Source organism: Phacochoerus africanus, chromosome 16 (assembly GCF_016906955.1).
Source record: "Phacochoerus africanus isolate WHEZ1 chromosome 16, ROS_Pafr_v1, whole genome shotgun sequence".
Classification (NCBI taxonomy): Eukaryota; Metazoa; Chordata; class Mammalia; order Artiodactyla; family Suidae; genus Phacochoerus; species Phacochoerus africanus.
The window spans coordinates 23,069,837-23,082,445 of NC_062559.1; positions in this window are offsets into that span (position 1 = coordinate 23,069,837).

Sequence of the window (12,609 nt, forward strand, 5' to 3'; positions counted from 1 at the left end):
TCATAAGCTTTGTACCGAAGAAAAAAAAAAAGGTAAAAGCTCATCTGGTAATTTGAATCTTTTCATCTTGGAGAAGTTATATAGTGAAAGTTCAATAAGTGACACTGAAATATGTCTTCCTTTTAAGAAGTGTAACCACCTTTTTCAGATTTCAGAAATAAGGTCTAATATGCATTCACATAAATCATAAGAAACATTCATCTGTCTATAGGATGTGATTCACATTTAAAGTAAAACATTCTGGACTTCCCATCATGGTTCAGTGGAAATGAATCTGACTAGCATCCATGAGGATGCAGGTTCGATTCCAGGCCTTGCTCAGGGGGTTAAGGATCGATCCAGCATTGCTGTGAGCTATGGCGTAGGGTGCAGATGTGGCTCAGCACTGCTATGTGGTGTAGGCCAGCAGCTACAGCTCCGATTTGACCCCTAGTCTGGGAGCCTCCATATGCCACAGGTGCAGCCCTAAAAAGACCAAGAAAAAAAAAAAGTAAAACATCCTAAAAATCCAGAGATCAACTTCTTCAACAATGAATTCATGTAAACTATGGATTTTAAAATAAATACATTCTTGAGGAATGAAATAAATGCTATTTGATAAGCTTCTGATTATTTATAGAAGGCATTGTTTATGTTAAATTCTTGTGTTAAGTGAAATAAGTCAGAGAAAGACAAATACTGTATGATATCACTGATATGTGAAATCTCAAAAATACAACTAATGAGTACAAGTGCAAAGAGGTAGACTCACAGATGTAGAGGACAAACTAGTGGTTGCCAGTGAGGGGGGCAATACAGGGATAGGGGAGTGAGAGGTACAAACTATTGGGTGTAAGATACGCTCAAGGATGTATTGTACAAGGTGGGGAATAGAACCAATATTTTTTAATAACTGTAAATGGAAAGTTACCACTAAAATGATATAAATTTAAAAAATATAAAGTTTTAGCAGTGTTTTCCTAGCATTTTCCCAGCTAGGCCCTCTCACCCTATTCCCCATTCTTCAATTATCTACTAAATTTAACCCCCACAAGTAAAGAAAGGTGCTATAGGAGGTTAGGAACCTACCTGTAGAACAGGCATTTCCCCCAGAAAATATGTTATTTTCCTTCTCTTGGATTTGGGAAACATTATCTCTTGATGGAAACTGGAATAATTTCAGCCTCAGAAGTGACCTTCAGAATTCCCAAATATCATAAATTTCCTCTTCAGTGTGGAGATATAATTTATAAGGTACTAGGGAATAAAAAAGGGCTAAACAGCCATTACATTGGGTGTTAATAAGTAAATGTACATTATTTGTGATTTTTCTCATTATACAAAAGCAAAGGTTTTTCCACTGTGTTAGCACAGTTAATTTATTATTTCCAAGCTAGTGCCTAAACTTCTGGAACACGAAGTTAATGGACTTGGACTCTTGGAAACCCTCTCCGAATTGCCCAGAATCACTGGTGGTGGTTCTCACATGTCATCTTAAAATGTAGTATGTGTCCTAGATGAATTAAAACAAAGATGCACACTAAACTCCTCTGCATTCCCACTGGCACTAAGCAAAAAACTAAGAGTAGTTATAAATGATTCTTTAAGAGAAAACTCCAAAATTGAAAGCCCTGATTTATTTGTTTATTTGTCTTTTTGCCATTTCTTGGGCCACTCCCACAGCATATGGAGGTTCGCAGGCTAGGGGTCGAATTGGAGCTGTAGCTGCCATCCTACTCCAGAGCCACAGCAACGCAGGATCCGAGCCGCGTCTGCAACCTACACCACAGCTCGCGGCAATGCCGGATCCTTAACCCACTGAGCAAGGCCAGGGATTGCACCCGCAACCTCATGGTTCCTAGTCGGATTCGTTAACCACTGCGCCACGACGGGAACTCCCCTGATTTAAAATAAACTTGGATGTCACCTAGCTTTGCCAACCAACTCTTTTAGACTGCAGATGACACATTTATTTATAGAGCTTTTTGGATTAAATGGAAGAAGGTTTAATAACTTGTATTTTAAACTAGCAATGTCAACTCCATGAGTTTGATGACTGCTTATAAAATGATCTGTTTGCATCTGTTTTCTGTTGAAATAATTAAAATTGGAAGTGATAAGAATATGTTGATACTTAACACTACACTTGTTTTGGGTCATAGTCTAAGAGAAGACTATTTTTTGATCCAAAATTATAGCAAAGTCATTGAAAATAAACTAATTCGTGGCTCCTATGTATCTTTCCATGATAGGAGAGTAATGGAAAAATTTGGTAGGTAATTTTAGCATTTTATGTTTTCTCATGTTGGAACTGAGCCTGGGGAGAAGCCAAATCATGATTGAAATGAAATCAAATTTGTAATTAAAAAAACAACAACCCAGCACGTCCAAAGAATGAGGCAAGCCCAAGAATGGGGGGTGGGGTGGGGGTGGGAAATGAAGTCAGAAAGCTGGAGAAAAAAAGAAAGTTAGAATGCAGTTCAAGGAATTGGTTCAGTACAGAGATTTATAACTGAGGTCAACCATTTCCAGTTAGTGCCAGCATTATCCTTCAGTGATAGTGTACATCAAAGTACAAGTAGGGATTTATAGGAATTGTAAAAGCAAAACACAAACCTTCACTATCTCCACTTCTTACCCATAATGGCTGTAGTTCCTTCAGTATTTTTTTTCTTGGTACGGTGTTGCTAAAAAGTTGATTGACAGGATTCCCTGGCTCAGTCGTAGTCAATGCCTACTTTTCATATAGTCAATGCCTACTTTTTGTATAGTCACAAATACTAGAGTTCCCTAGTTCGGATGATAAAGTTCATGGTCATGCTAGCAAAAACCCAACATGAGAAGGTACAGGAGCTTTAATCCTTTGTGGATTATTACTTTATTATTATTATTATTATTGTTAACCTACAAGGCCTGTTGAAACCCATATAGGAAAAGAATATTTGTTTGATTATTCCTTCTTGGAGAGATTGTAAAATGTATGGGAAGAAATGAGATTATATTTCTGGAGAATTTCTTTTTTCTTTTTAGGGCCACACATGTGGCATATGGAAGTTCCCAGGCTAGGGGTTGTATAAGAGCAGAAGCCACTGGCCTATGCTGTAGCCACAGCAACAGCAAAGCCAGATCTGAGCTGCATCTGTGAGCTACTCTGCAGCTTGAGGCAATATTAGATCCTTAACCCACTGAGAGAGGCTGGGGATCCATCCCATATCTTCATGGAGACCATGTCGAGTTTTTAACCCACTGAGCCACAATGGGTACTCCATGAATTTTTTTCAATTAGAGAAATTTGGTTCTTAAGTATTTAGGACATCAAAGATCCACAGACCATGAGAGTAAATTTAAGAAAATTGTCATAAAATTAAATTACTTATCTCTATTTCATTAGAGTTTTTTGTTTGTTTTTCCCCCGAGGTTGTATCTTTCTCTTTCGCTTGGAACATATTCCTGTTTCATTTTGCTTGACTCTGTGTTGGTTGGTGTCTATGCACTAAACAGTTATCTCTCCCAGTCTTGAAGGTGGGGTTTTGTGTAGGAGATGAGTCTCATCCTGAAGCCCTGCTCTGGCTCTTGTTTGTCTCTCAAACCTTTGTGATATTCCAAGTAGCCTATTATATTTTTGGTGGCTCCCAGTAGTTGACGGCTTTGGTAGAACTGTCCCTGTCCCAAAGGGAAGGATCTCAGGCAGCATTGGGATTCAGGCAGATTGGAGACTAGACCCTCAGGCAGCAGCTTTTGAAATGGGCAGATACGCACAGTTCTGTGGGACCTCGGCTGAAGCCCCGCGGGCCGCCAGAGCCAGGTGATCCAGAAGCAGCTGCAGGAACTAGGGCGCTAGATTGCACTTAAAAGCCCCGCTCCAGGAGATACAGGTGCTCAGAAGCACTGCAGCTGGAAGGTGTGAAAACCCAGCCCTTCGGCTGGAATGAGGCGAGGCTGAGGGTGTTGATGGCGCAGGGGCTGCCGGGAAGAGGGCGAGCGTAAGAGAGAGAAAGATGGCGCCCACCAGCCGGTGCGGGAAGAGAGCGCCAGCGACTTGCATGCTGGAGCCAGGCAGAGGGAGAGTGTATAGATGGTACCCACAGGGAAAAAAGGGAAAACAGCCTAGTATTCAAAAAAAAAAAAAAAAAAGATGGTGCCTGCAGCAGCAAAGGGAAAATGTGAAGACGGTGCCCAGCAGCCAGCAGGTCAAGATGTGTGCTGAATTAGATGCCTGCCCCCCCACCCCTCGTGCCAACAGCTTTACCACAAGCTTCATTCACAGGAAGTCTGGGACCTCTCCATCGCTGCCTCTTCGCCGAGTCCCAGAGCAGGTGAGTCTGAACGTTCCAACCCTTTAAGGACATTTCTCAGACGGCTTTAACCTTGTGGGTCTTGTGGACTCAAGTCCTAGAGGTTTTCAAACCTACATATTTTGGGGGCTTGACTGTGAGGGGCAAGTCTTAAAAGTTGGGGTCCCCAATATAGGGGCCAAACCCTACGTTCCTCAGGGGGAGACTCTGGGTTTTGAGTTCCCTGTTGATTGACTGCACTCCGCTCTGGTCCAGGTGGGGTTTATGGGGAGAAGTGTTCCAGCCGCCTCTACCTGTTTCCACGTGGGATTTACTGCTCTCATTCCCCTGATGCATAGCACTCCTCAGAGATTAGGTTTATTTCAGAGGAAGTTGCTTCACATTCAGCGGCATACTTGTGGGTCCGTGGACGGAGGTGAGCCCAGGATCCTCCTACGTTTGTCTTGACCCAGGAAACTTACTGATAAAAAGAATTACTGACAAGCTTGATAATTCTAAAAGTTTTAATGGAATCTTAGGGTCATATAAAATGTAGCACAGACCATAAATGAGTCCTTAATTGAGATGAATAAGGAATGGTGAGGTTAAGTTCATATTAGAATGTGGCCCTTTATTATATGTAAGATGTTCTTTATTCAAGGGCTATTAGTGCCAAAAACACAGTTAGCACTTAGATCTTGATAAAGGAGAAATTGTTGGGCTTAAAGGTAAATAGGAAAATGAAGCATTCATGGTGATTTGAATTTAAAGTTTGAAATTTAATTTATCAATTCTCATTTTACTATTCCGCATGAAGTGCATGTTCTAGGGGATGTTAAGACCTTTCTCATGAGAGTCAGTAAACTATTCAGCTGGCATAGGGTCCAGGTGGGGACCCTGACAGCAGAGGCATATCAGAACCACTTGATCACTTGGGTGTTTAGTAATGCAGTTAATGTGGTTCATTGTTATAGTTTCTGTAATTAGAAGATGAAAGCTGATTAATAAGTGGAACTAATCTGGAAGGAATTTATTAAAAGTTTATGCATGATTAAGTGTTAAATAGAACATTTAAGTTCTGCAATTAGTGTTTTTATGAAAAATGTGTTGTTTTTTTTTTCTAAGAAGGACTCAAGACTCTCTTGTTCCCTAAATCTAATTTCTTCTCAATATCAAGACAGAGTGGTACATAGACTTACACTTCTTCACTTCCCATTTCCTGTTAAACCCGCTACAGCCTGGCTTTGTGCTTGTTACCTTACAGATACTCCAAAACTGCTCTCACAGTTGTTGGTTCCTTCAGTCACATATTGAACAGACTTTGGGATCATTTTCTTCTTGAAATTCTGTGCTGCCTATGCGTCCTGCTACCACTTTCTTCTGGTCTGTATTATGACCAGGTCTGATATAAATATATGCTGCATTTTACAATGAAAGTATGAGCAAGCAACAAATACATCTGGCTCAATCTCTCCTTTTGCCCTCTTATTTGTCAGTTTTAGTGGTTGGGCCAAGGCACTTCAGGGTTACAAATCAGGAAACGTTTCCTAATCAAAGGGGTTATCTAAATGGTTTGAGGATCTTATTTACCATTTTTCATTTTACGCATTGATGTTATACATAATACAATCTTTTTCTTGATAAAAGATTTCTGCCAACCTTGAAGCAGTTTCTTCTTACTCCCTGTCTTTGAGTTCTGACTAGTGTCTTACTGCGTTGTTGCATTTTGACTTTCCTCAAAGGGTGGATGTTGCTACAACAAAGGTGGAGAAGTCATGCATGTCCTTTTGTGAGGATGCCATTTCCATCCACCACTGTCTCCTCTTCTGCTGGTGGTACCAGTTCCATCCTGTTGCCTTTCCTAACAGTGTTCTGCTTAAAGAGTATTTTTCCCTTGGAGTTCCCGTCGTGGCGCAGTGGTTAACGAATCCGACTAGGAACCATGAGGTTGCGGGTTCGGTCCCTGCCCTTGCTCAGTGGGTTGCCGTGAGCTGTGGTGTAGGTTGCAGACACGGCTCGGATCCCGCGTTGTTGTGGCTCTGGCGTAGGCCGGTGGCTACAGCTCCGATTCACCCCCTAGCCTGGGAACCTCCATATGCCGCGGGAGCGGCCCAAGAAATAGCAACAGCAACAACAAAAAAGACAAAAAAAAAAGAGTATTTTTCCCACTCAAAGGGGAATACTTCCTTTGAAAATGTGACACCCCCAATTCAGTCAATACAGGAGGATTTGTTTCTATGTGAAGATTGTTCATTTAACCCCCAAATGCGCTCGTTTAATCTTCTCTTTGATGATTACAGTGTCTTGAATGAGACGTGCACATAGTAAACTCCTTAACTTTTGTCAAGTACTCTAGGGATTATTCCCAGGGGAGGATAAATATGAGTGAGATAATTCTGTATCACTATTTAGGATTCATCCAGAGTGAGATGTTTGTCCATAGAGTTATCCCTGACTTTAGGGAAATGTCCTGCTATTCTAGGAGTTAGAACAGTCCTCTTTGTGTATGAAAATCTTGGGGCAGAGATTGGACAGAGTCAAATGGTCCTTCCATGATTGTTCCCGAAAAAAAAAATCTGTGTATGAAATATTTATTATTTTTATTTTATGGATAAGGAACTTCTCTGAGAGATTAAGTGATCCTCCTGTGGTTGTTTAGCTGATACTTACAGGCCTGAGATCTAAATCCAACTTCTGTTTACATTTCCTCCACATTGGATAATTTTACTGCAATAATGAATTTTTGGAGTTATGCCTAAATCTTAAAAGAATTATTTCCAATTCTAGACGTTTCTGAGTTTTAATATGCTGTTATTGGAGTTAGTTCAGTATAAGCTAATCTGTAAACTAGAAATGGTATATTTCAAACCTGTTAAAATGAAAAATGAAATAAAATCAGCTCAATTACTTTACCTGGCAGCCTGCAGCTGAGGAAGTATTAGCCCGTACAACAAATCCCTTCAGGAGTTTGGAAATTTAGTTCAACATGAATGGTTAAATCATTACATTATTTCCTGGCTGTGTCTTTATTTTTTTGTGTATTATATGAAACCATAAATTTATTACAGTTAAATCTGGGGACGTAATTATAAGAAAATAAACATAAATTAATGGAAGTTTTTCTGATGAATAAATGTGGAAAAGGAGTTAAACTCGAAGACAACAGAAAGGAATGATACCAAGTATCTATGAAAGGTAGATCTTCGGGACAATGTGGATTGATTTTATGATTATTCATCTTAAAGTATTAATCAACTTAAAATTCTAGACATGAAAATAATTTCTTCAAGTTTTGTTATGAAAACCTCATCATTTTAAGAAGGGTTGATTGACAGAATAAGCTTTTAGAGAAGAGAAAGGAATCCTATAATGTAAAATCCTAGGAGTCAGGTTAATGGATAGATTAATACCAGTGACATTAATCCTATAATGCAGGAGAGTGGCTTAACTGACTTGCTGGGAATTCAAATTATGTTCATCTGCTTGGAAATAATACTTTGGGGGAGTCTGGGTATCTGGAAATGTATTAATTTTTGCTTTTTCAAATTATTCAAAATAAAAGATGTTGCCAGAAACTCATCAAGTCACTTGAAAAATCTTCATTCTGATTTTTAAAAATTCTCAAACTATATATACTTCAATTTAATTTTCATCTTAAGTTATAGGTTCTGCATTTTAAATTTTGTCAGTGTCTTAAGAGTAATAGCTAAAGGATGGTTTTCCTATCTGCTAATGATTTTTTCGCCACTGTTCCCTATTTCTTATGTGAGATATCTATTTTAAAGAAACATCTATTTTACAATTTGCAAAATAGATATATACCTTTCTTGGTGTGAAGGACAATTTCTTGAAAGAATGCAGGTAAAACTCAGTTCTGGCTGAAAATTGCTTCTTGACTAGTATTTTCTCATATTTCTACCAAAACGCTTATGATCAAAGAAAAAGTTAGGAAATAAAGCTTTGTAGATTTGACTTTGAAGTCATGTACTTAAAGAACACACAAACAAATCAATACTTTCAAACTTATAAGAATGTTCTAAAGGTAATACAAAGAACACTTATATATCCTTTGTCCAGAGACCCAATTCAGCTTTCTTCAGCTGTTTCCGTCATATTCATTATAGCAAAAGCATCCAGTCTGGGATTATGTTTCCACCTGGTTATGTCTTTTCAATCTCTTTTCTTGAAAAGCAATTGGCCTTCGGTCTTTCCCTTGTTTTCATGACTTGACATAAATTTAAGGATTATAGATCAGTGTTCTTTTTGTTATTCCTCAGTTTGGGCTTGTCTAATGTTTTCTCGTATTTAGACACAGATAGCATATTTTTGGTTGGAATGTCACAGAAGTCATGCTGTGTTCTTTCCATTGTATCTTTACAGGTAGCATATGATGTCGATTGTCATTACTGGTGACTGCAGTTTTGATCACTTTATTAAGGTGGCTTATCTGCCAGGTTTTTCCACTCTAAAGATACTTCTTTTCCACTATGTAGTTATGAAGTTTTTTACAGGGAGAAGATACTTCGAGACATGCAAAACTTCTATTTCTCATTCTACTTTGACCCACTAGTTTTAGTGTCCATTGATATTTTATGAATGAATGAATTTTTACTTTGATGGTGCCAAATAGTAATATTCTGGTTGCATCATTACTTCTACATTATTACTTGGCATTCTACTGTAAAGAAGGACTTTTTCTTCCCATTTATTTATTCATTTATTGATGTTAGTGTGGACTTACAAGTTTCTATTTTTCTTGACATGTTATGTTTTACATAATTCTAAAATAAAATCGATACTCGAAATAACTAAAAATAGAAAATGAAATACATTGACCTAGATTTGTCCCCAGGGGTAACATAGCCTCATAGATCAGGACTGTTTCAAGTGAATGGCGTAGTGTGACTATTAGTATATCTTAAGGTTGAAAAGAACATCTCACCCAAACATTTTAGTGATTATGTCGTTCATGGCAGTATTGGGGGTTGTAACGGCTATTGTGTGCGTAACATGGAATAAAGCAAATAAGTAATTGTGTCTAGCTCTGTACACTGAAAAGGCTGAGTGCAATAGCAATGAAAACTCCAAATACCATTTCCCACTAAAATAAATCAGGGCTCCTTGGAGAATTAGTAATTCCAAGTCTGAGGTAAGAAATATCTGTTTTGAATTTTGAGCAACTTGTCACATCAGAAGGCAAAATTAACTGTGAGACTCATGTCCGAAGGATTCAGAAGCCAGTGGGACACTGACGCTAGAAGACAGCAAAGCAGTTAGTAGGAATGTGGAGATGGGATGGTGAACCCAAATGACACATTGTCCTCTGGGAGGTTTAGTCCCAATACATTAATTATTCTAGAGAAAAGTAGGACCTAAAGAATCTTTATATGTTAGGAATTGTACATTTTCATACACTTTATTGAGTTTGAGCATTAATGATTGGATAGTGGAGTTAACAAGATACACTGACATATTTCATTAGAGCATACCAAGTGAATTCATGTTTTAGACATTGAAAACTGGGTTAGGTAATGTTCTGTTATACCCAGTTATACATGTCACTGTAATTTTGAGAGGATGCCACACTCATAGGAGAGTAAACAAGATAAAAAAAATGATATACTTGTCTCATCAAATAACAGATCTAAAAACCTCTTCCTCATCTCAAGAGGAAGATATTAAATAGAAATATCCAATATAAAGGCTACAACAAAATGTGGAAGACAATGGGAATATCATCCGGAACAAATAAAGTGAGAGCATAACTCCAAAAATAATGTGCAAAAAGAGTCCAAAGAAAAGTTTTTTCAACATTATTAGTATTTGAGAAGACATGTATTCTATTTTTGTGCTGTCTATACATGATTGTTTAAATTGATTAATCAAAGAAAATTTAAAAGTCATTTCCTCAGTCTCACTAGTCACTGTTCAGTCTTCTTAACCACATATAGCCATGTGTGCCTAGTGGCTACTATGTTGGACAAAACAGATGTGGAACATTTCCATTATTTCAGGAAGTCATAGTGGATGGTACCACTTTATACAAAAATACAGAGAGTCATTTGGAGATAAGAGTTTGCAATAAAAGGGCAATTAGATTTTTTTTTTAAAGAAGTTAAAGAAAACAACCCCCCCCCACAACTGAATAATTAAAATCAGTATCTCAAACAATAGAAAGTAGAATTGCAATTGTAAAAGACTAAATTCAGCATATAGCAAATGAATTACAAAAATGTCCATATAAATGGAGAGAAAGAGAAGAGGTACAAAGATAACATATGCTTTTTGTGCTGGGTATGGATGTTTATACACACACACTTACCCACATAAATATAAAGAACAGAGACAAAAACTAAGAATTTTAGGTGTTTGTAAGGGAAAAAATAACAAAAGAAAAAAAATTACAAATTGGAAGAGAAATTTCTGGAGCCAAGAGAAGAGATAAATAAGTTTTATCACGAATGAGATAGGATAAATGAAAATGAGTTTACCCTATGTCATACCTAAGAAAGCTCATGAATTAAAAGAATAATTTAAAATTTCTACAAGCATTGAAGGAGAAAACCAACTTACTAATATAATGTAGTAGAAAATTTTTGCCCATCAAGTTCTTAGGCTACTTTCTCCTTTTCTTTTGAAGAATACTTTGATAAGTATTCTCTTCCCCAGAGCTCCTTTCTTCTGTCTTGAATGGATCCTAATATCTTCTCTTCTCTTTTTCTCTCTTACTCTTCTCCTCTTCCTCTTATTTTTCAGGATCATTAACAAATTTTCTTTGATAATATCCTCTTCCTCTTTTTCTTTTTTTTTTTTTTTTGCCTTTTTGCCTTTTCTAGGGCCACTCCTGCGACATCTGGAGGTTCCCAGGCTAGGAGTCTAATCGGAGTTGTAGCTGCCGGCCTACACCAGGGCCATAGCAACACGGGTCCGAGCCGCGTCTGCAACCTACACCACAGCTCATGGCAATGCCGGATCCTTAACCCACTGAGCAAGGCCAGGGATTGAACCTGCAACCTCATGGTTCCTCATCGGATTTGTTAACCACTGAGCCATGACGGGAACTCCCAATATCCTCTTCCTCTTAAAGGGTCATTTATATTCTGTTCTTCATAAAAATTGATCAAGGAAATACTTTAGTTTGTTGGTCATATATGAATCAAAGCTAGGCAATCAAGGATAGGAATATTGTGAGCACTGAGGTATTTAGAATAAAATTACATTTTTTTTTGTTAATATGCTTACAAAGTGGAGTTCCTGCTGTGATGCAGTGTATTAAGAATCTGACTGAAGCAGCTCAGAGGTGTGGGTTCAATCCCTGGCCTGGTGCAGTGGTTAAAGGATCCAGCATTGCTGCAGCTGCACCTAGCTTGCAGCATAGGCTCATTTTCAGTCCCTGGCCCAGGAACTTCCATATGTGATAAAAAAGCATATTATATATACACACATACATACATATATATGCATATACATATATACATATATATGCTTAAAAAGCTATATAAACAGATTAGGGTTTTTATCATAATTATGGGGGTATAAAATGTATTCATGCTCAGAGTTATTATACATGATTTCATAATGTTAATAAAATGAAAGTAAACAGTTTATTCTGGATAAGACTGAGAAACATTGCTCTCATGAATCCTCTTAAATGTATTATAGGGAAGAATGTTAAGTGAGAACTCTAAATATATTAGCAAATATTAAGTATTAGTTTCCTGTTTGCATTGTGAAAACTGATGGTAAATGTAAAATTGCATTTTGATAAAGTGATTCTACAATACACAAAATTTTTGACAATATAAGAAAAATGCTAATATTAAAATTCATGTTCAAGTTTAGTGACTTGTGAATTTGTCAGTACTTTTTGTTTAAATTTCGAGTGACTAAGTGCATTTTCAAAACACTGAGCATCTCTCTAATGAATGAGAAATTATGATTCAGTAGGGCAAATCTTCCTTGGATTCCTTTCAAAGGATTTTATGATTCAGTATACCACTAGGACCTCATTATAAACTTGTCTCACCTGTATGTAGCCAGCCTAAGGCTACATCATAAACCAAATTCTTTGTGGATATAGACTCAAATTTGTTCAAATTTTGCAGATAACCAAGACCAAGTATACTATATTGACAGAACCTTAATACATATTTCATCGACCAATTGAATTGCTGATTGCTAGTCATCCAGTTTACCTTCCACCTCTAACTCTGCTCTGGTCTCTCCATGTTCCAGAATCAATTATTGGCTTACATTTTGAGCTCTTAGCTTTCCAGGGTTGTGCTGTTAAATACAGATTTGCTCTTATTTTTCTGCTCCTCTTCCCCCATGCTTCTGTTTCTGTTTTCCTCTAGAT